Source organism: Rhinopithecus roxellana, chromosome 9 (genome assembly GCF_007565055.1).
Source record: "Rhinopithecus roxellana isolate Shanxi Qingling chromosome 9, ASM756505v1, whole genome shotgun sequence".
Taxonomy (NCBI): domain Eukaryota; kingdom Metazoa; phylum Chordata; class Mammalia; order Primates; family Cercopithecidae; genus Rhinopithecus; species Rhinopithecus roxellana.
The window spans coordinates 44118293-44142902 of NC_044557.1; the positions used below are offsets into that span (position 1 = coordinate 44118293).

The 24610-nt window shown below is 42.7% G+C and overlaps 2 pseudogenes across 1 annotated transcript; one reads left to right on the forward strand and one right to left on the reverse strand.

The window, feature by feature from the left end:
- Window positions 1-286: 286 nt before the first annotated feature.
- Window positions 287-825, reverse strand: LOC115899679 (annotated as a pseudogene). Its single transcript, XR_004059298.1, has one exon. The product of XR_004059298.1 is annotated as a 60S ribosomal protein L21 pseudogene (transcript).
- A 3695-nt stretch (window positions 826-4520) lies between these two features.
- On the forward strand, window positions 4521-4613 carry LOC115899784 (annotated as a pseudogene).
- The last annotated feature ends 19997 nt before the right edge of the window (window positions 4614-24610 follow it).

The following is a 24610-nucleotide window of genomic DNA, read 5'->3' on the forward strand; positions in this document are numbered from 1 at the left end:
GAGGGAGTTGCACTGAGGTCACCTCCAGTTGCCCAAGAAGCAGAATTCTGTAGTTTATTCCAGTTCTCCGTTTCCACTGAAAAGTAGTCTTGTGTCAGGATCTCATAGTTCATAGTTTAGGTATGTTCCACAGTCCATAGCACTGGGTCAAGGATGCAAGGGGTCTCCTGATGATCATGATTTCCAACATGAGCCTGCAGCGAAAATTATCTTGGGCATCTCAATGTCTTCAATTTTCTGGGGGTAAAATTACCTCATCTAAAATTTATTTGCATTGGGAAAATAATTTTTTTTTCAGCCCAGAGGTCTTTTATTTTATTTTTTTAACACCTATTATGCCATGAATTCATAGGGAATAGGTTCCAGCAGCTCATGCTCCTTCCCATTGGTCCTCACAAAGTGTGCTTCTCTGGGTGGAGCAGGCTGGCGCTTCAGCTGAACCCAGGTACCTTTCTCTTTGGCTTCTTTCTTTTTCTGATCATTTTCCTTCACGCGTTTCAGGAAGCTATCTCGGCTCTTAGAGTGCTTAATGTGCTCAATACGCACATTAATTCTCTTGGCAAGAATCTTGCCCTTAACTTGTTTGTTTACAACAATGCCAACAGCATGCTGGGTAACGTTGTAGACTCTCCCAGTTTTGCCATGGTAACACTTGTGGGGCATTCCTTTTTGAACAGTACCCATTCCCTTGATGTCTACAATATCACCTTTCTTATAGATTCGCATATACGTGGCCAAAGGAACAACTCCATGTTTTCTAAAAGGCCTAGAGAACATATATCGGGTGCCTCTCCTCTTTCCCTTTGTGTTCGTCATTTTGGCGAATTACTGGAAGATGGCGGTTCCGGCCGAAAGACTTTTTTTTTTTTTTTTGAGACGGAGTCTCACTCTGTTACCCAGGCTAGAGTGCAGTGGCAGGATCTCAGCTCACTGCAATCTCCGCCTCCCGGGTTCAAGCAATTCTCTGCCTTAGCCTCCCCAGTAACTGAGATTACAGGTGCCTGCCACCATGCTGGGATAATTGTTTTGTATTTTGAGTAGAGACAGGATTTCACCATCTTGGCCAGGCTGGTCTTGAACTCCTGACCTCGTGATCCACCTGTCTCAGCTTTCAAAGTGCTGGGATTACAGGCGTGAGCCACTGTGCCTGGCCAGTGGGAAAATGATTTCTAAAATGATATGCAATCTGAATTCCAGATGTAGATATATTTTTATTGGAATTCCTGACCCATAGGTACCTTATATTAAACATCTTTCACACAAAGTGGCTCCTCTTCCTGAATTTTCTTTATAGGTGGGCAACACCACCCAAGAATCAAGAGAGCCAAACCAAATGTCTTCCCTCTCTTCTCCTGGGCTCCAGCCCCCTTGTCCATCCTGTTGACCATTTGGTCAACAAATGCTGTTGATACAAGTTACCTTGTATCAGTCAAAACTGCCCCCTCCTTAGCCGGGTGTGGTGGCGGGCACCTGTAATCCCAGCTATTCAGAAGGCTGAGGCAGGAGAATCGCTTGAACCCGAGAGGCAGAGGTTGCAGTGAGCCGAGATCGCACCATTGCACTCTAGCCTGGGTGACAGAGTGAGACTCCGTCTCAAAAAGCAAAAAAACAAAACTGCCCCCCGATACTGCCTGGATCCAGGCCTTTCTCTGTAACTGTCTCTGCTTTATCTCTCAGTTCTCCTGTTCATGGTCTACAGTGAGGCCAGTGCAATCATTCCAGAATACGATCTGGTCACGAAGCTTCCCTGACCCTTCAGAGCTCCCTCTGTGGTGTGACACTCAAGGCCCACAGAATCCAGAGCCTACTGCCTTGCAGCCGCAGGTCCTGCTCTTCTTCCACAGGGTACCCAGGGCTTCAGTCCCATTCCTTCATGCTTTTGCCTGGCTGACTTCACTGTCTCCTTTGAGACTCAGCCAAAGTGTTGCCTCGCTTTAAGAAAGGAACCATCAGGGGTCCTTCCCACGATGTTTTACCACAGTGAATTTAGGTGCCTGTTCGCCCACATGCCCCCTTACTGGACTGTAAGGTTCTCAAGTAGAGGAACGGTATCTTTGATGCCAGGGAAGTTGGAGGAATTCCGTGAGAGCAGACTACATAAGCACAAGTTTGCTGCCTATGCTTTTTTCTATAGCACAATTTTATTGAAATCTCCTTTCTGGTTTAAATTATGGAGAGAAAATAAATAAACTAAAGATGGTCTGGATAGGAAAAGTTTACCTAAAAAGAATTTTGTCCAAAGCAGTGATCCCAAATAAAACTTTTATCTTCTTGAAATTCCTCAGAAAATACTGTATGCAGGGAGAAAGTTTTCTTAAAATGTCCTCATTAGTTAGTTTTCTCAGCAAATATTTACTGAGGGCATACTGTCTGCTAAGCCCTGAAATAAGCATTGGGTGATGGCATGAAGGGATGAGGCCAAGTCCTTGTCCTTGCAGAATGTAGAATCTGGTGAGGAATTAAATACTAAACAGTAAAAAACAAAAAGGCTGGAATATGAATCAGCAGTTAATTGGTAATGGCTGGGTGCTGATGTAGAAAATAACAGTAGAGCCTATGTAGATGGGGTAGTCTGAGATGGTGTATTAGTCTGTTCTCACATTGCTATGAAGACATACATACCTGAGGCTGGGCGTGGTGACTCACGCCTGTAACCCCAGCACTTTGGGAGGCTGAGGTGGGTGGATCACCTGAGGTACAGGAGTTCAAGACCAGCCTGAACAACATGGAGAAACCCCCATCTCTACTAAAAATACAAAATTAGCTAGGCATGGTGGTGCATGACTGTAATCCCAGCCACTCAGGAGGCTGAGGCGGGAGAATCACTTGAATCCGGGAGGCGGAGGTTGTGGTGAGCCGAGATTGCACCACTGCACACTAGCCTGGGCAACAAGAGCAAAACTCCATCTCAAAAGAAAAGAAAAGAAAAAAGAAAAGAAAAGAAGAGAAAAGAAAAGAAAAAAGAAAACGAACAAAAGCCGGATGTGGTGGCTCACACCTGTAATCCCAGCACTTTGGGAGGCTGAGGTAGGCAGATCACCTAAGGTCAGGAATTCGAGACCAGCCTACCAACATGGTGAAACCCCAGTCGTTACTAAAAACACAAAAAATTAGCCCGGGCGAGGTGGCGGGCACCTGTAATCCCAGCTACTGGGGAGGCCGGGGCAAGAGAATTGCTTGAATCAGGGAAGCAGAGGTTTTGGTAAGCTGAGATCACGCCATTGCACTCCAGCCTGGGCAACAAGAGCGAAACTCCATCTCAGGAAAAACAAACAAACAAACAAACAAACAAACAAAACAGAAAATGAACAAAAGACATGAAAAGACATTGTGCTGAAGAGGGTATACAGATGACAAATAAACACACATGAAAAGATGTTCAAAATCATTAACCATCAGGGAAATGCAATTTAAACCAGAGTGAGATGCAATTTAAACCACAGTGAGATATCACTACACATCTATTAGGATATGTAAAGTAAAAAATAATGACAACGCCAAGTGCTGTCAAGAAGGATGCAGAGAAACTGGATCACTCATACACTGATGAGTATTTAACATGGTATATAGTATGGAATACTACTTAACCATGAAAGGAATAACTATTGATAGTTCATACAAAACCTTGAATGAATCTGGGGGGTGGACAGCCAATTCCCAAAGGTTACATACTGTATGATTCCATATATATATATATATATATATATATAGAGAGAGAGAGAGAGAGAGAGAGAGAGAGAGAGAGAGAGAGAGAGAGAGATGGGAGTCTTGCTCCCAGGCTGGAGTGCAGTAGCTCGATCTTGGCTCACTTCAAACTTCACCACCTGGGTTCAAGTAATTCTCCTGCCTCAGCCCTCCAAGTAGCTGGTATTAGAGGAGCCTGCCACCATGCCCGAGTAGCTGGGATTAGAGGAGCCTGCCACCACGCCCGGCTGATTTTTATGTTTTTAGTAGAGACGGGGTTTCGCCATGTTGGCCAGGTTGGTCTTGAACTCCTAACCTCAGGTGATCCGCCTGCCGCAGCCTCCCAAAGTGCTGGGATTACGGCGTGAGCCACCACGCCCAGCTATATAATCTTGAAATGAAAAAAAGTTTAGAAGGAAAGAGCAGATTAGTGGTTACCCATAGTTAGGGTGGGAGATGGGTGTGGTCATACAAAGGCATTAAAAGAAAACCCTGTGATGTAACTCTCCACACCTTGACTGTGGTGGTGAACACACATAAAATTTATAGCATAAATATACATGCACACAAATAAATATAAGTAAAACTGGGGAAATTTGAAAAAGTTCAGTAGAGTATATCAATGTAGAGATCATACATAGAGAGACAGAGTGAGAGAGAAAGAGAGAGAGACAGGATTTCACTCTGCCATTCAGGCTAGAGTGCAGTGGCACAATCACAGCTCACTGCAGCCTCAAACTCCTGGGCTCAAGTGATGCTCCCACCTCAGCCTCCAGAGTAGCTGAAACCACAGGCACATGTCACCTAACTGGGCTACTTAAAAAAAAAAAAAATTGGTGCTCACTTTGGCAGCACATATACTAAAATTGGAACCATACGTGGCCTTGTGCAAGAATGACACATACATTCATGAAGCATTCTATATATATATATATATATTTGTTGTTGTTGTTATTGTTATTTTTCGTTTTGTTTTGTTTTGGAGATGGAGTCTCTCTCTGTCACCCAGGCTGGAGTGCAGTGGTGTGATCTCGGCTCACTGCAACTTCTGCCTCCTGGGTTCAAGTGATTTTCCTGCCTCGGCCTCTGAGTAATTGGGACTACAGGCACATGCTGCAATCACTGTGTTGCCCAGGCTGGTCACGAACTCCTGAGCTCAGGCAATCCGCCCATCTTGGCCTCCCAAAGTGCTGGGATTACAGGCGTGAGCCACTGCACCCGGCCAGTTTTTGTATTTTTAGTAGAGACGGGATTTTACCATGTTGGCCAGGCTGGTCTTGAACTCCTGACCTTATGTGATCCACCCACCTTGGCCTCCCAAAGTGTTGGGATTACAGGCGTGAGTCACTGTGCCCAACCCATATATATATTTTTTTAATTATATAAGACAAAAATCTGTAGAGACAGGATCTTGCTATGTTGCCCAGGGTGGTCTCAAACTCCTAGGCTCAAGTGATCCTCGCTTCTTGGCCCGACAAAGCAACGGGATTACAGGACTGACCACCACACCCACCCCAAGGTTGATATCCTGATTGTGATGACATACCACAATTTCACAAGATGTTATTATTGGGTGAAACTGGGTAAAATTGTGAATAGGCTCTTTATTATTTCTTACAACTGCATGTAAATCTGTATCTCAAATTTTCAAATTTTAAATTAAAAAGACTGGTAAAAAGGGATTTGAGGAAATGGTATTAACAAGTATGCTAAAAAATATATAAAAGAAACACAAGAAAAATGAATAAAAAGAAAAAAGAAGAAAAAAATCTCTGAAGAGAATGGGAGTTGAGCGTGGGGGAAGTTAGACTGAAACCCGGGATACCAGCGAAGAGGCGGCTGCCATGGAGATACCAAATGATGACTGAGACCATGGGGGCTGAGGGGAGAATCACGATGGAGAGGAAGAGAAATGGGGTTGATTCGAGCTCTAGAGTCTAGACCTTCGACACTTGAAAAGAATTTTCCCAGAGAGCTTCCCAAAAGCCCAAATTTGCAAGAACCATGATAACATACAATAAAAATATCAGTATCAATGCCATATAATGAAACATTCATCAACATTCCTCTTCCTTTAGTCACAGTGATACAAAAACAAGAACAAGCCGGGCGCGGTGGCTCACGCCTGTAATCCCAGCACTTTGGGAGGCCCAGAAGGGCAGATCATGAGGTCAGGAGATCGAGATCATCCTGGCTAACAGATGAAACCCCGTCTCTACTAAAAATACAAAAAAAAAGAAAAAAAATTAGCAGGGCATGGTGGCGGGCACCTGTAGTCCCAGCTACTCGGGAGGCTGAGGCAGGAGAATGGCGTGAACCCAGGAGGCAGGGCTTGCAGTGAGCCAAGATTGCGCCACTGCACTCCAGCCTAGGCGACAGAGCGAGACTCTGTCTCAAAAAAACACAAAAACCAAAAGCCAAAAACCAAAACAAAACAAAAAAAACCACAAGAACAAAGTCAAAGTACGAGTGGATTCTGGGCTCGAGAGTCTTGTGGGGTCTCACCTTCACTGCCCTTCCTCTCTCTTCCTACTTCTTGTAAATGGAATCTGGTTCTTGTAAATTGAATCTGGTGGCAGATTCCATTCCAGGTCAAGGCAATGGCCTGGACCCTGCCCTTCACTGTTACCTTGAATGACAAGGGGGATAAAGAAGACGGTTGGGCGGGTTTGCTTCCCACTTCCCCAGGAACCCTGGAAATGCACCATCGCATGCATGCCACACCCTCTTCACATCCATGCTTCTCCTTTCCACCCATGCCTGAGATTAAATCTCATTCCTTCCGCATGATGCACTTTCTACACAGACCTTGGAGGCACTCTTGGTAGAGATGTTAAATCTCTCAGTATCAAGGGCCTCCTTGACTGTTGTTTCCATGTGATTGGGACAGTGTTTTTCTCTGGGTGAGATCAAATGACTTCTCCCTAGAAAGGCCTTCAGAATCACAATGATTTAAGAACTAAACAAAGTTCTACCCTAAAAGATAGGAGACAATTCAAAGAAAGTAAAGAATAATTCTAACACAAATGTGAAAAATAGATAAATGATAACATACAGAAGATACAACATCTACCTACATTTATTATATTAAAATCACTAAGGATGGGCTAGGCTTGGTGGTTCATGCCTGTAAGCCCAGCATTTTAGTAGGCTGAGGCGGACTGATTGCTTGAGTCCAGGAGTTCAAGACCAGCCTGGGCAACATGGTGAAACCTTGTCTCTACCAAAAAAATACAAAAATTAGCTGGGTGTGGCGGCACATGCCTGTGGTCCCAGCTACTTGGGAGGCTGAGGTGGGAGGATCTCTTGAGCCCAGAGAAAGAGGTTCCAGTGAGCCATAACCACACCACTGCAATCCAGCCTGGACAACAGAGCGAGACCCTGTCTCAAAAAAAGAAAGAAAGAAAGGTGCTAAGAATGAAGAGAACCAAGCTGTGTAGCTGTAAAATATTATAGATTGTGACTGTTTTCATGTCACCGGTTCACAGTGACTTGAATTTCCAGGGAAGTACTAGACATCTGGCCCTTTGTAACTGACATTGTGGCTTTCCTTTACCAGGCCAGAGGAGGGAGATGAGGAGGTCCAGAAGTGTCCTGGTGAAATCCAAAGGTTGGTTCAACTACCGGAGGGTCCAAGTGGCCCCTTCCCAGTTACCTCTCCCACATTCCCAAGTGCTCAGGCACAGAAGACACCAGCTACAAGATAACCACGTCCTTATGAAATCAGGAGGCAAGTTTCACAGGTGCCCCCAAATCAACCTCCAACAGCTGACAGCTAACTTATAGTTTTGGGAGATTTGCAACTAAAATGAAAGTTCAGAAATGAGTCAAGTATCCAGATTCAGAGTGGGATGGAATATCACATTTGGGATGGTGTGGGAGGTGATGGAACTACCAGGAATGAGAATCCTGGGGGAGAATGACTAGAACTAAAAATGAAAATAAAAATAAAACACAAAATCATACTGGTCACCTGAAAATGCAAGATAAAGCTCTGAAAAAAAAAAAAAAAAAAAAAAAAAAGAGAGACCCATCTATTTGTTTCATGATAACTCACCATTTTGTCTACTTCTTTATCTCTTGAAAAATGTACTTTTAAAAAGATTTACTTTGTAGCATATATGTGGATGAAACCTTTTTACCATTTAGGTACCTTACTGAGGGCTGCCCACTCGTCCTCCTGTTCTTCCCCTCCCTGCCTCCTCCTCTTCACTTTCCTCTTCTTCTTTAGTTTCTTTGTCCACATAAACAAAATCATTTAGCCCTCCGTATCCTCAGGTTCCACCAATCGCAGATGGAGAATATAGTATTTGGCTGGGAGCAGTGGCTCACCCCTGTAAACTCAGCACTTTGGGAGGCTGAGGCAGGAGGATTGCTTGAGTCTAGGAGTTTCAGAACAGTCTGGGCAACACAGTGAGACCCCATCTCTCTCTTTTTTTTTTTTTTTTTTTTTTGAGACGGAGTCTTGCTCTGTCGCCCGGGCTGGAGTGCAGTGGCCGGATCTCAGCTCACTGCAAGCTCCGCCTCCCGGGTTTACGCCATTCTCCTGCCTCAGCCTCCGGAGTAGCTGGGACTACAGGCGCCCGCCACCTCGCCCGGCTAGTTTTTTGTATTTTTAGTAGAGACGGGGTTTCACCGTGTTAGCCAGGATGGTCTCGATTTCCTGACCTCGTGATCCGCCCGTCTCGGCCTCCCAAAGTGCTGGGATTACAGGCTTGAGCCACCGCGCCCGGCGAGACCCCATCTCTTAAAAAAAAAAATAACAAAAAGAAAAAGAAGGCTGGGCGTGGCAACACAGTGAGACCCCATCTCTTTAAAGCAACAACAACAACAACAACAAAAAGAAGGCCAGGTGCAGTGGCTGGGATTACATGCCTGTAATCCCAGCACTTTGGGAGGCCAAGGCAGGTGGATCACCTGAGGTCAGAAGTTCGAGACCAGCCTGGCCAACATGGTGAAACCCCGTTTCTATTAAAAATACAAAAATTAGCCAGGCATGGTGGCACATGCCTGTAGTCCCAGCTACTCAGGAGGCTGAGGCAGGACAATCACTTGAACCTGGGAGGCGGAGGTTGCAGTAAGCCGAGATTGTGCCACTGTACTCCAGCCTGGGCAACAGCGAGAGTGAGACTACGTCTCAAAAACGAAAACAAAAAGAAAAAAGAAAATATACTATTTGTAGGACGTGAAACCTGCAGATATGGAGGACTGACTTTTCACATCCCATCAGGCTGATTAAGGCACCTGATCACCCTTGGATTTTGGTGTCTGCAGGGGATCCTGGTACCAATCCCCTGTGGATCCCAAGGGATGACAATAAATATCACATCTTTCTAAACATTTGGTAGAATCTTAAGTAGCCTTATTTCACACCAAATGCACACACCTTTTCTTTGTGAAGTCTTCCTAAGAGACAGTCTGCATCATATTCTCTGCCCCACTTCTCCATTAGACAGAAGAGATTTGCTTCTCATGTGACCCCTTCCATGTTCCAGCTGAGAACCATGAGGGCCTTCATCTTTGTATTTTGAAGGTTACTACAGGGCCTGTCACACAGTTTACTCAATAGCCCTAGCTCAAGAAAATATGTTGAATAAAAATAATACAAACAAAAAAAGTACTCAGTAGGGTTGAAATTAAGTCATCACGATCATTAACTCTTCTGGTCACACGATTTGCAAGGCCTGTGACGGAGTTCCAGAAGGCAACACTGGTCTCACTCATGGTTTTATCATCATTCCTATACCTGTTTCTATAAAATATTGTAGAGTCTTCTTTAGCTAGTGCCCAGCCTCAGGATGACGATCTAAGTCTCTAACCACAGCTCAGTTACAAGAAAGTTTTGGCCAGACTGGTGGAGAATACTCAAGCCAAAGTTTTTCATTAAAGGCATTTCAAGTCTTCCAGGACTGGCCTGTGTTAGTGCCATGTGTGATAGGAACACAATTGGGATCTCGAGGGGCAGCAGCTGGCCTGTCAGTTATGTTCTCCACAGTGGGTCTGAGCACCACAGGTCATCTGTTGAGTTTTGTAAGTTGTTGATTTTGTTTTTCATTGTTAGGTTTTCTGTTTGGGTCTTTATCAGATTAACACGTTTTTGCTTCTATTCTAGTTGGTTTCACTTTCTCAGTTCTTGCTCTTTTTATGGATGTTATCATTGAGAATTCTTAGCATTCACATTTAGAAATATTTCTTAGACTGTTCTAATTACTTTTATTTCATTAGAAGTGTATTTGGGCTGTTCATATAGTTGGCTTTGTCAATTTAATTTATCCAAAAAATATTTATTGAGCACTTACTATATCTGAGTATTCCATTTATTTATTTATTTATTTTTTGGGACGGAGTCTCGCTCTGTCACCCAGGCTGGAGTGCAGTGGTAAGATCTCAGCTCACTGCAGGCTCCACCTCCCAGGTTCACACCATTCTCCTGCCTCAGCCTCCTAAGTAGCTGCGACTACAGGCGCCCGCCACCTCGCCCGGCTAATTTTTGTATTTTTAGTAGAGATAGGGTTTCACTGTGTTAGCCAGGATGGTCTCGATCTCCTGACCTCGTGATCCACCCACCTCAGCCTCCCAAAGTGCTGGGATTACAGGCGTGAGCCACCGCACCTGGCCAGTATTTTCTTTATGTGTTCAGATTTTTTTTTTATTTTTAGAGACGGGGTGTCCTCTCTGTTGCTCAGTTTGGAGTAAAGTGGTGTGATCATAGCTCACTGCAGCCTCTAATTCCTTGCTCAAGTCATCCTCCTGCCTCAGCCTCCCACATATGAGTAGCTTTGACTACAGGGGTGAGCCACCATGCCCACCTAATTTTAAGAAAGTTTTGAGAGACAAGGTCTTGCTATGTTGCCCAGACTAGCCTTAAACTCCTGGCCGCAGGCAATCCTGTCATTTCAGCCTCCTGAGTTGCTGCAATTACAGGTGAGAGCCACCGTGCTAGTATGTAGAATTTTTATTTGCAGGCAAATCTGGAGTGGAGCATTTCTTTGTCTCCTCCTTTCCTCCTTCTATCTCTCCCTATACTCTGCTTTTTCTGTTTAGGTCAGCTCTTTCTAATAGAACTTTCTGCAGTGATGGAAATATTTTGTATCTGCACTATCCAGTACAGTAGCACTAGCCACATGTGGCTATGGAGTACCTGGAAGATAACTAGTGAGACTGAGAAACTTAATTTTAAATTTTAACTTTAATGAATGTAAATTTGAATGTATGTAGCCACATAAGGCTAGTGGCTACTGTGCTGATCAGTGTAGGTAATATTTTAGTAATTGCCTGACTGGGCTCCCTAACCCAGAACCAGAACTTCTATGGGCAGCTGGAGGAAGGGATATTCTAGATCTTGTCATTGCACGAGGGCAGAGCATGGCTCAATTCCTAGTCTCTGGGGTATGTGTGAGCTCTTTCTAGGAATACATTTTAATACAAATCACGGCCCCAAGTTACAGATTTTGGGAGCCTTCTCTCAGGAACAGTGGATCCCTATCCCAGGCTCTAGCTTTAAGCTGTGGGTCTTCCACTGCATCAGATGGGGCATCTTTCTTCCTTGTTATCCCACAAAAATCACACTCTGGCCTGGCCTGCCTTCTACCAGACCCAAAGTATGTCAGGCTGCATCTTCATTGTGTCCAATAAAGACTTGGACTTGCTCTAAGTCTTCTCCTCTTTCTGACCCATAGTCATTTACATTTTGTTTTGGGCACAGCCATAACTTTACAGCTTTTTCTTTCTGTGCTTTAACTAATGGTGCAGTGTATTTGGAATTCAGAAAGCTAGACTGAATCTGCGAAGTGCTAACAAATGGAAGAGAGTTTCTGTATTTTTTAACAGGATGATGGTAATATAGGTAGAAAGGGTCATAAAAGTTAAAGTGCCAAAACTATCTTAAGAAGCAGTTTGGAATTTGACTGTTTTGTCGTATTTGTATTGTGAAGATGCGAGTGCTGTGGGGAAGTGTGACAAGGCCTCTGCTAAAGTCTCCCTGGTTATGGCCCTCGGCTCTGCAGGGTGGGGCACCTAGGGCTGACAGGCAATTGACACCACCCCAACTTCAAAGCCTTCACCATGATGCCAGCAGAGCTTACGCTTCAAACCCATTCACTTGCGCTGGTCCTTTCCAATGTCCTGGGAGCAATTTCATATTTGCCAGTTTGTGTTTTCTTTTCTTTTCTTTTTTTTTTTTTGAGAGAGGGTCTCGCACTGTCATCCAGGTTGGAGTGCAGTGGTGCAATCATGGCTAACTGTAGCCTCTATCTCCTGGGGCTCAAGCAATTCTTCCATCTCAGCCTCCCCAGTAGCTGGGACTATAGGCCTATGCCAACACATTCGGCTAACTTCTTAAATTTTTTTGTGGAGACGGGGTCTCGCCATGTTGTCCAAGCTGGTCTGGAACTCCTGGGCTCAAGCGATCCACCCACCTTGGTCTCCCAAAGTGCTAGGATTATAGGCGTGAGCCACCGCCCCCAGCTTGTGTTCTTTCCTTAAAGACAACCTCCCTAATTGTAAACAAATTTTCAGGCTGCACAGACCCTGGATATGCCCCTGCAGAGCACTGAAGGTTAAATAAAAGTGCAGACTTCCAGTGGAGGTGGTAATTTTCTAGAGAGTAGTTCTCCATGGGTATTGAAGTGCTAGGAGGTTGCATTTATCTTCAACATGTTGCTTGGGTTGCTCAGAGAGCCAAAAGAGATGAGATGGTCTTAGTTAGCTCAGGCAGAACATGTAAATTTCAGAGCTGTTCACACCCAGCTTCAAAGTGTGTCTATAGTTCCTGTGTGTGACCAATTCAGTATGCATGATATCTCTTCCCAAGATAATATTTGATTAACTCTGCCCAAAATCTTACTTACTGGCTTTTTGTTTCTTTAAGATTCCATTACTTACCATCTGCCAGTTCTTAGTTAACATAATTCTTTCTTTGTTAGGGTATAATATAATAGATTAAGCAACAGCTTTCAAGACTCCACCTTAATTGCCCTTCAATGAAATCTGACTATTCCCTAATCCCCTCAACTTCATATTCACAGATCATCTTTTAGGGTGGGTTAATCCTATCACCCACCCTATAGATTCACTGTTCCTAGTTTAGTTGTCTGAAAGTCATCTTGTTTCCAGTCTCAGGGTCACCTCACTGTCATCTGCATGCATTGACAGCATACTTAGTGGCAACATGTCATTAATGTCTTGAAACTCTGAGCACAATTTGAAGTTAATAGTAGTTATACAATTAAAAATTGGAAAAAAGTCTTACAGAGAACAGATATGTAAAAGTCTTCTCGCTTTCCTATATTTACTGGGGAAAACTAGAATTTCTCAAATCCAGGTGAAGCACTTTATGTTTCATTATATGGACAGCAAAAGCAGAATAACCATAGACACAGAGAGCAAGAGAAATATTTTATCCTTCCTCAAGGAACCACTTCAAGTGATATGGATTAATTGTATTGTTAACAATCACTGCTTTAGACACAAGGCACATTTAGTGGAGTATGTAAATAGTAACAGCAGAACATTTGCCTGCAAAGAGGTTAAGCCTAGCTCAAGATGCAAAACTTACAAATGCAACATAATTTTGAACAGTTATTTTAAAAATTGTTAATAATTATAAACAATTATTGGAGACAAGCCAAAAAGGTGAAGTGTGAAAGAAGGAAAATAATAACAAAACCAACAATGATGACTGCCATTTACTGAAGACCTACTATGAGATGCTCACTAGAGTGGTACTTTTATTTAGTATCTACATTTTACAGATGAAGAAATTGATGTTTGAAAAAAAAAAAAGAAATTGAAGTTTTAAGCGGTTGTAACCAAGATACAGAGCGTTAGGATTTAAACCATCACTCCACCCAGCCTGGGCAGGGATTTGAGGGAAAGCAATCTAGAGGGAATGAAGTGAACGAAGGCACTCAGGAATGACAAGGCTGACTTAGATGGAGGGCAGTAGAAAGGAAAGAGGTGGGGTAAACTGGCAGCTGAGAGCAGGAGGGGGCTGGGTGTCCCAGTAAGCTTAGTCTTCTGGAGCTGGTGTGATAAGCTTGTAGGAAGCTACCATGAGGAGTAGTTATCTTGTCATATGACCTTTTGCAGACCTAGAATCTGAAGACCTAGTGGGAAATGGAATGGTCTTTACAATTAGTATCAGCATTTACAAGAGTCTACACAGATGAAAACCCATCATCTGGGAGGCTGCCTAGATAAACAATAAACAAAGATATAAGCAAGATAGTAAAGTTTGGTATAAGGGCTATGAGCTCAACAAACAGGGTGGCAACAGAGTAACTGGGGTGGGGGAACCAAGTTCAGATAGGGAGTTGTATAGACTGGAATAGTGGTCCAACAATGCTCTTTTCAGCCACTCCTAGTCACATTAAAATAGCAATTCATGGAGTACTATGTATACATTTCAAAGTATGTATGTATATATTTCAAAATTACATGAAACTATAAAATGTGTCTAATACCATGTTTCCTTTTGTAAAACTATAAGGAATGTACCCTTGAAGAACATAAAAAAGTATATAAACTTAATTCAAAGTCTATGATTTTTGTAGGGAAGTTTGTAGTTGGAAGAAAATATTACTTGAAACAGATTTTTACAATTTTTCCTTTTTTCCTTTTTTTTTTTTTTTTTTTGAGATAGAGTCTCACTGTGTCGCCCAGGCTAGAGTGCAATGGCATGATCTTGGCTCACTGCAACCTCCGCCTCCCGGGTTCCAGTGATTCTCATGCCTCAGCCTCCTGAGTAGCTAGGACTACAGGTGCATGCCATGACACCCAGCTAATTTTTTGTATTTTTAGTAGATACAGGGTTTCACCATATTGGCCAGGCTGGTCTCGAACTCCTGACCTCAGGTGATCCACCCACCTCAGCCTCCCAAAGTGCTGGGATTACAGATGTGAGCCACTGCGCCTAGTCTACATTTTTACTTAAAAAAATATAGAGATAAGGGTCTTGCTATGTTGCCCAGGCTGCTCTCAAACTACTGGCCTCATACAATCTTCCCACCTTGGCCTTCCAAAGTGCTAGGATTACAGGTGTGAGCCACCATGCCCATCTTGAATGCATTTTGAGAGATATAGAGAATCATAGTTTTATAAGGCAATGTTTTCTTTTTTGGTTCGTCTTTCTTTTTCTTTCTTTCTTTTTTTTTTTTTGAGACAGGGTCTCATTTTGTCCTCTGTCACCCAGGCTGGAGTGCAGTGACATGATCATGGCTCACTGCAGCCTTGACCTCTTAGGCTCGACAATTCTTCCACTTCAGCCTCCCAAGTAGCTGGAGGTGTGCACCATCATGCCTGGCTAATTTCTTTTACTTTTTGTAGAGACAGTGTCTTGCCATGTTGACCAGGCTGGCCTCGAATTCCTGGGTTCAAGTGATCCTCCCACCTCTGCCTCCCAAAGTGGTGAGATTACAGGTGTGAGTCACTATACCTAGCCAAGGCAATGTTTTTATTTCAAAATACAGACACACGGGGCCGGGCACTGTGGCTCACGCCTGTAATCCCAGCACTTTGGGAGGCTGAGGCGGGTGGATCATGAGGTCAGGTGATCAAGACCATCCTGGCTAACACGGTGAAACCCCATCTCTACTAAAAATACAAAAAATTAGCCAGGTGTGGTGATGGGCGCCTGTACTCCCAGCTACTTGGGAGGCTGAGGCAGGAGAATGGCATGAACCTGGGAGGCGGAGCTTGCAGTAAGCCGAGATCTTGCCAGTGCACTCCAGCCTGAGTGACAGAGTGAGACTACGTGTCAAACAAACAAATAAAAAATACAGACACACAGTTTGAAAACTGCTAGCTTCACTAGAATAATTGTTAGTGGAGGTTGTGTTGTCAAAGAATGATCCCGGGGTATCTGAAATTTCTACAAACTCCAGAAAAGTCAGGTGCCCCTATAGCATGTGGCCTGAAAGAAATTATCTTCCCAAAAGCAGATCTATCAGATGTGTGATACTGGGCATCCCCATACTCAGAGAGCACAACGTGAAAGGTCATAGTTATTACACTCATGAATGAGTCAACAGGACTTCCTTATTTTTTTATCTTGCTAAAGTAATAAAAATGTAACAAGAGGAAAAAAATTTATTGAAAGCAGGATTGGCTGGGCGTGGTGGCCTATAGTCCCAGCACTTTGGGAGGCCTGGGCAGAAGGATCGCTTGACCAGGAATTCCAGATCAGCCTGGGCAACATAGTGAGACCCCCTCAATCTCTACAAAAAAAATTTTTTTTAATGAGCCAGGTGAGGTGGCAAGCTCCTGCAGTTCCGGCTACTTGGGAGGCTGAAGTGAGAAGATCGCTTGAGCCCGGAAGTTTGAGGTTGCAAGGGGCTATGATTGCAGCACTGCACTCCAGCCTGGGAGACAGAGTGAGACCCCGTTTCTAAGCAAAAAACAAAGCAAGTGAGCAAGCAAGAAAGCAAGGAAGTGAGAAAGCAGGATTCATGGACTCCAAACTCCCTAGATTCCCTTGGTTGAAAGCCTTCCTTGTACCACTAATTACATTAAATGCTGGACATGCAAGTTGAACAATACATATTCCCTCTTGGAGATTAGCTTAGTGTAGAAGAGACATAAGAAAAAACAATTATAGGCTGGGTGTGGTAGCTTACACCTGTAATCCCAGCACTTTAGGAGGCCGAGGCGGGTGGATCCCTTGAGCTCAGGAGTTCGAGACCAGCCTGGACAATATAGCAAAATCCTGTCTGTACAAAACATACAAAAATTAGCCGGGCATGGTGCTAGATGCCTGTAATCCCAGACACTCGGGAAGCTGAAGCACAAGAATCTCTTGAATCCAGGAGATTACAGTGAGCTGAGATCAGGTCACTGCACTCCAGCATGGGCAACAGAGTGAGGCTCTGTCTCAAAAAAAAAAAAAAAAGAAAGAAAGAAAGAAAAAGAAAAAATTACAATGGTATTTGCACCTGTTTGGTTGTGGATTGTGCAATGAAAACAGAGGCCCAAAAGATTGTCTTTTCTTGTTGTTGTTAATGTATTTATTACTATGTTTAATTCATTGGAATTTTTTTTTTTTTTTACTAAATGATGAATGCCTTTAAACAAGTTCAATGATACAGAGATGTAGAAACAATTAATAATCTCTGTAGAAATCCTTATTACCCAACAGGTCCAGAGAAATGCCACTTATGTCATGAAGCTGTTCATCCCAGGCTCTTTTGGATGTTTATGACACTTTGTACCACTCATATGACACTTTAAGTGACATAGGAACTTGGGATCTTTGAGGACAATTGAAAGCATCAAAGGTACTCAGCAGCTGGGTTCGGTGGCTCACGCCTGAAATCCCAACACTTTGGGAGGCAGGTGAATCACTTGAGGTAAGGAGTTTGAGACCAGTCTGGTCAACATGGTGAAGCCCCATCTCTACTAAAAATACAAAAATTAGCTGGGCGTGGTGATGCGTGCCTGTAAGTCCCAGTGATTTGGGAGGTTGAGGCCTGAGAGGTGGAGGTTGCAGTGAGCTGAGACTGTGCCACTGCACTCCAGCCTGGGCAACAGAACAAGACTCTGTCTGAAAAAAAAAAAAAGGTATTCAGGTCATGGCAAGTAATCCACAAGGTTCACACATGAGAACGTTAAGAGAAAAGAATGGAAAACCAGGGTGGGAGCATGGGACCTGGAGTTTCAGGTCAAGGACTCCAGACTCTATTCCATGTGGTGTTTCAGTGGACTATCCACATAAATAAGCACTGCTCTAGAATGGCAATAGTGTATAGATTTGGAGTAGGCAGAGCAGAGACTGGGAGAGCTGGAAGGATAGTCAGGAATAAGAGGTCATTGAGGCCTAGGTCCTGGCAGCAGCAATGGAATGAAAACTGATTTGACAGCCTGGGCAACATAGTGAGACCCCTGTCTCTACAGAAAAAAAAAAAAAAAAAATTTTTTGAGCAGGCACAGTGTCTCAGGCCAGGTGCTCCCAGTACTTTGGGAGGTCAAGGCAGGAGGATCTCGTGATCCCAGGAATTCAAGACCGGCCTGGGCAACATAGGAGACTCTGTCTCTAAAAAAAAAAAAACTAAAAAATAAAAATTTAATTTAAAAAAATTAGCCAGGAGTGGTAATACCTGCCTATAGTCCCAGCCATTCAGCAGGCTGAGGTGGGAGGACTATTTGAGCCCCTAAAGTCAAGGCTGCAGTAAGCTGTGATCATGCTAATGCACTCCAGCATGGGCAGCAAGAGAGACAGACCCTGTCTGAAAAACAAACAAACAAAAAACAGTGATGTGCAACATGGGGGAAAGTCAGCAGAGCTTCATCGGTGATTTGGATGTGAGTGTGGGAGAGATTAGGAGCCTCTCATTACTTTGTGGTTAGGTGGAGAAGGAATAGTGGCAAAATTAATGAGAACTTAAGAGGAAGACTGGTTTGGGGAGGAAGATGGTAAGTCTGGATTGGGTTTTGTTGCCTGTAAGATGCTAGTAGATCATGAAAGTGGAACTATCGAGTTCCTTGCTAAAGTGTGGTCCATAGAGCAGCAGCATGCGATCCCCCAGGAGCGTGTTAAAAATGTGCTGCTCGAGACGGCTGGCCTGATGAATCAAATCTGCGTCATAAACCTGCACCTGTTAAACCTTGGTCACTGACTTAGCGTCATACTGCTGAGGAAATCACCAAACTTCCTATACTCTGGTCATTAAAGCGTCTAGGATTTTTTTTTTTTTGAGACAAGAGTCTTACTCCGTCACTCAGGCTGGAGTGCAGTGGCACAATCTCAGCTCACTGCAGCCTTAACTTCTCAGGCTCAAGAGATCCTCTCACTTCAGCCTCCCGAGTTGCTAAGACTCGGTTAATTTTTTGCACTTTTGTAGAGACAGGGGTCTTGCCATGTTGCCCAGGCTGGTCTTGAACTCCTTGGCTCAAGCAATCCACCCCATCCGCCTGAGTTTCCCAAAGTGCTGGGATTACAGGCATAAGCCACTGCGCCCAGCCAGCTTCTAGTATTTAGGGTGTGTTTTGTAGATGTGGTTACTGCAAAGGAGCTGTAGAAGAAATAGATTTGTAAAGTTTGCATGAGCCCCTTTAAAAAAATTCTGCCTATAGACCGGGCACAGTGGCTCATGCCTATAATATCAGCACTTTGGGAGGCCAAGGCAGGCGGATCACCTGAGGTCAGGAGTTCAAGACCAACCTGGCAAACATGGTGAAACCCCATTTCTACTAAAAATACAAAAATTAGCCGGTCGTGGTGGCAGGCACCTATAATCCCAGCTACTTAGGAGGCTGAGCCAGGAGAATCGCTTGAACTGGGGAGGCAGAGGTTGCAGTGAGCCAAGATTGCGCCACTGCGCTCCAGCCTGGGCAACAGAGCAAGACTCCATCTCAAAAAAAAAAAAAAAAAAATTCTGCCTGTAAAGTCTACCCAAGGCAAAGGACACCTGTGGACCACGCATACAGCTGGGCCACAGCTGCTGACTCATCTGCCTGATGCAGCACTCAATTGCTCTGTATTTCACACATTTTTTCTCTGTATTTAAGAGCAGCTATAATAACATCAAAGAGATAATTACTTATAGAAGTTTTAAAGAACATGTCAAATTTTAAGAATTTACATATAGATATTAAATAATAAGTGAGAATTTGGGTAGACTAGCATAAGTATAAAATGAATATCTTATTCTGAAAACTCTTCATGTTTTAAATATGATGTTTTCATCTTAATTGCATAAGTCTGTTCCTCAAACTCACCACAAAACAGACATCTATGTGTGAGAAATCATTTCCCAGTCTCACAAAGAAAAAAATCATAACTATGACATTTTCTAATATGTGGTTTATACAAATGCATAGACAATCCCTTCCTTTTCTGTTTGTTCCTTCTTTAAAATCAGATATATACAGATACTATACTATAGTATAGTACACACTGTACTATACTCACTCAATGCAACCTCTGCCTCCCAGGTTCAAGCAATTCTCATGCCTCAGCCTCTCGAGGAGCTGGGACTACAGGCATGCGCCACCACACCCAGTTAATTTTTGTATTTTTAGTAGAACGGGGTTTCACCATCTTGGCCAGGCTGGTCTCAAACTCCTGACCTCAAGTGATCTGCCTGCCTTGGCCCCCCAAAGTGCTGGGATTACAGGCGTGAGCCACCACACCTGGCCAACACACACTTCTGGATGTTAAAATTTAATCGAAATCCTCAACAAGAGGAAAAAAATCAGAAGTGACTGTCATCTTAGAATGTTCAAAAGCAATATGTTTACCAATGGTGGGTGGGGGAGTGGCTGTAAAATGATCTGTAAATAAAATGTTCCTGCTCCATGGACTGCTTAAATCAGAATCAGAATTATTAGGATGAACCACATGAAACTCCCATTTTCATAGGTCAAACTGGTCAATTATTGGTCAAATACTGGCAATTTTATATGGTTCAACCTCTACTGTAATTAGAGGTTGTAATTAGGTTTCTTATGGGTCATCCTATGCAATAACTAGACAATAAAGTAGAAAGCAAAGCAAATGGTGTACGTGTAGGATTTTTTTCTTTCATGTGGTTGGTTTTCAGTGTAGCACTGCCTCTATAATGCTATTGCTTCACTGACTTTCTTAATGACAACTCTGTAACTTGACTGCCAAGAAAGAAACCCAATTGTGATGAGCCATTGGTTACAGTGCCCTTGTCTGATAATTGCTCCAATCATCAGAAAAGAGTTGACAGATAGTGTGACAGGATGGAAATCAGCCCCACAGGAAAAGCATTTCTTGTTTGTTTCTTTAGCTGACTGGAAATGTACATAAGATGTCTCGGCTTACTGATTACACCCTCTTTGTACTGAAACTCTAAAAACCTAAAATGCAAAGACCTAAGGGTAAAAGGCTATCTCACTGTTTAAAATCTGTTGCCAAAAAAAGCTGACCTGACACAAATAAGAAGCAAACTATATTTATATTCAAAATGTCTTATTTCATGTAATCAAATTTGGAATGCATGGCTAATTCATGCCTCTTGCCTTAGGGCTAATTTTGTATCATGACAATATAATGGGAAGAATAAATTATCCAACAATTATAGGGAAAAAATAATGTTATCTGTGAGTTTTTAAAGAAGATAATATATACTTCACATTTTAAATTATTTTATAAAACCTTAAGTAGTCAAACAAGGGCCAGGAAAATCATCCAAGTGAATTATTTCTAAGTTTAAAAAAATTAAAAGAATGAACAGGAAATAAAAAATGGGTGCCATGGATCAGTGGTTACGTTATTACAATACCTTAAAAATAACACAGTGATGGACATATAATAAACATTCAAGAATTGTAACAACTGTTATTACTACTACCACTACTAACACCAGCATTACCATGACTATTAATATTACTGACCAGGTAGAGTTGCCTTTGAAATAATAGTTTCGGCCGGGCGCGGTGGCTCAAGCCTGTAATCCCAGCACTTTGGGAGGCCGAGACGGGCGGATCACGAGGTCAGGAGATCGAGACCATCCTGGCTAATACGGTGAAACCCCGTCTCTACTAAAAAATACAAAAACTAGCCGGGCGACGAGGCGGGCGCCTGTAGTCCCAGCTACTCGGGAGGCTGAGACAGGAGAATGGCGTGAACCCGGGAGGCGGAGCTTGCAGTGAGCTGAGAGCCGGCCACTGCACTCCAGCCTGGGCGGCAGAGCAAGACTCCGTCTCAAAAAAAAAAAAAAAAAAAAAAAAAAAAAAAAAAAAAGAAAAAGAAAAGAAATAATAGTTTCACTTATTTTATTTCTATGTATTTCAAAAAGTGTCAATTTGGTTACAGATTTCTTTAGTTAGATCAAGAGTAAAGATGTTTTATTCTACAATAAATCATAAAATTAAATATGTATGCAATGCCTAATCTTATATAGTGCTATAGTAAACATTTGTACAAAATTGGCATCTAAAAATCTGGATTTGAGTGTGGGTTCTGTTACTAATTGTTAACCAAGGAGAAGTTGCTTAAAGTCTATGAAACTTAGTTTTCTTATCTGTAAAATAGGGCTAATTATAGTAGCAATAATAATAGCTAATGGTTAGGATATAATGCTTCCTATGTGCCAGGGAATTTTCTAAGAATTTTATATACATTAACTCACTTGCTAATACTTCCCATAATGCCTAGCATTAATTTAGTAAAAGAGAATTGAGCTGTCAGTCTCCATTTGCCTTCCACCACTGGCCGTTCTCTGCCAGGAAGCTGACTCCTGCAAATAGATCACTTGGGCTTCCTTGACACCTGACTTTCAGCTGGATTCAGACAGAGGAAAGCACCAACAGGAGATTAGAAGGTAGCAGGGGAGAGAGGCAGAGCTATGTCTCTCCCTTTGCTCCCTGAGCTAGCAACTCTATTCTAATGTGTGTGCTTGAGGAGGGAGAGAGAGATCTCCAAGACTAGACCTCTTGCCAGACAGCCTGGAAACATAGGTCTTCTTCTAATTGGACTCAGTAAACACTACATCCTTCTTTTGCCTCTTTATGCCCAGGGTGGTAAACACTTCCTGCTGTTGCTAGTTTCTTGGTACCTAAACATCCCTCTCTAGTTCCCTTAAGTCCCTTACCATAGCTAGGTAAGCAGTTCCTTCATTAAAGTATCTTAGTTTGACCCCTATGAGGGGAACACTCTTTCTTGCTGGGACTCTGACTCTTTTAGGGACTGCATATTTTAGTATTTCAGGCAACTACTTGTTACTTAGTATAATGGTAACTTGAGAGTCATTTTTTTTTAATGAAGCAGTATGTCAGGGAATATAATTTTGCTTTTCAATAGTTCAAGAAACCAAAATGTTTCTAACTTGAACGAGTTCACTATTTTTTTTAAATAAACAAACAAAAAAATCTTTCATTTGGTTCACACTTCAGGGAAAGGATATTTTAGATTCAGTTTAGTTTTGCAGCATAACCAATTAGCCTGGTGTATCCCAATTAAATGGTTCATGGTTTGGTTTGGTTCAGGTTAAGCATGAAACCCTGACATTGTGGAAAAGGTCAGTTGGAATATATTTGTTTCCCTGAGTGGGACAAATGCACACTGGAATTATGGAGATATATTCCTAGGATGGTAGAAACTTAACGTCATCCTAGTAATAAAATTATTCTCAGTTAAGTGAATGGCTCATCAATCACTGGAGTTCTTATTGTGTGTGGTTCAGCTTCCTAAACAAAATCAGTAATAGGGCATAGCAGAGAGCACCTGTAGTCCCAGCTACCAAGAGGCTCAGGCAGGAGGATTTATTGAGCTCAGGTGTTCAAGACCAGCCTGCACAACATAGCAAGACTCCCTCTCATTAAAGCAATCAACAGCAAACCATGTACACCTGTTTTCTAAGTGCTTCTCCACCCTCCACCCTCCACCTTCTCCACTTAAATTAATTCCTTTCCAATTAGATTTGTCTTCCTCAAAGAATGGGCCCCAGACAATCATCTGGGATTTGTCAGAAATGCAAATTCTTAGGCTCCACTGCAGATCTTCTACTAAATGAGAAATTCTGCCTTAGGGCCCAGCAATCTGTGGCTTCACAAGCCCTCCAGATGACTATAATGCACTATAATGTTTGAAAACCACTTAATTATCTATTTCTTGAAGTCAAGTCCTATCTATCTAGTACTTCTGTGTTGGAATTGCGTTCCACTCAAAGAGCATGCTGATATTAATTTCACGTGTGTGTGACAAAATAACAGGGACAACTGATGGCATGCCCAAAGACATAAGTGTTTGAACTCCAGAGCAAAGATTTCTAACTGCTATGCTAGAATGCTCTCCTAAAGGCTGCCCAGAAGCAATAATGAAACCCTGTGCAAAATTCAAGGAACTAGTTGCATAAACTTTTAACACTCAAATACCCATAATCTGATAATGCAGTATCTATTTATGATAATACATATTTGCTTCATTATTTTTATCCAGTTGAAAAGGCCAAGATGTAATTTTACTAATACACATCTGAATTTTCAAGCACAAGTTCCTCGTTACCCTGTAACTAAATAACTTTTCACATTTTGGCTTATTGAAAGCCAGTTTCTTTGCTTAATGAAAACCAGGCAAAGCTGCACACATACAGTGCAGCTACAGTGTGTGATAAAGCCATGGACACCTCGTTCGGAGCATTCCAAATGTGTTTAATTGTATCTTTTGGCTTTCATATTTCTTTTTTCTAGGACAATAGGTCTGTTTTAGTTACATTTTTTTTCGCCTGAAGTCAGATCTCACAGCTTCCGGTGAAAGGCACAAAATGGTCAGGAAGAGCAGGGTTGGAAGTGGGTAGGAGCTGATTTCTAATCTAGGGATTCCCTTAGTCGGAAGCTAATGATTCACAACGCAGGCACGTCTTTAATCTCATAATGAATAATGTATAATGGTTTACAGAAAGATTTAATAAAAGATCCCTATGTTCCAAAGCAAGTAATTTGGGAGTTATGCTAGTTCCTCCCTCTCTCGCCCCCAAACACAATCTGTCACCAAGCCCTACTGATTCTAGCTGCCAAACCATTCTCAAACCTGTTTTATCCTTTCCATTCTCATTACAACTGCCTGAATTTAGGATCCAGACTCTTAATTGGACTTCCTTTCTCTTGCTCCCTTTTGCTTCATTGTCATGCCAACTACAAAAACTTTTCTTAATATCATATCGCTTCCCTATTTTAAATGTCTCCAACACCCACCCGATTAAGTCATTAGCAGGCATACCTCCTACCTCGTCTTGTTGCTCAATCAATATTCTAGCAATTTGCTATACAAGCCAATCTGTTTCATACCTTCTAGGCTTTGCTTTCCAGCCATTTCCTCTGCCTGGAATTCCCTTTCTCCTCCTATGCCAAGAGGGAAATACATTATATTTTCCTCAACATCGAGCTTAAAGGCCACCTCCTCTAGGGAGTCTTCCTGGTTCCATGACCAGGAATTTCTCCATCCCTCGCCATCCCTGTGCCTTGT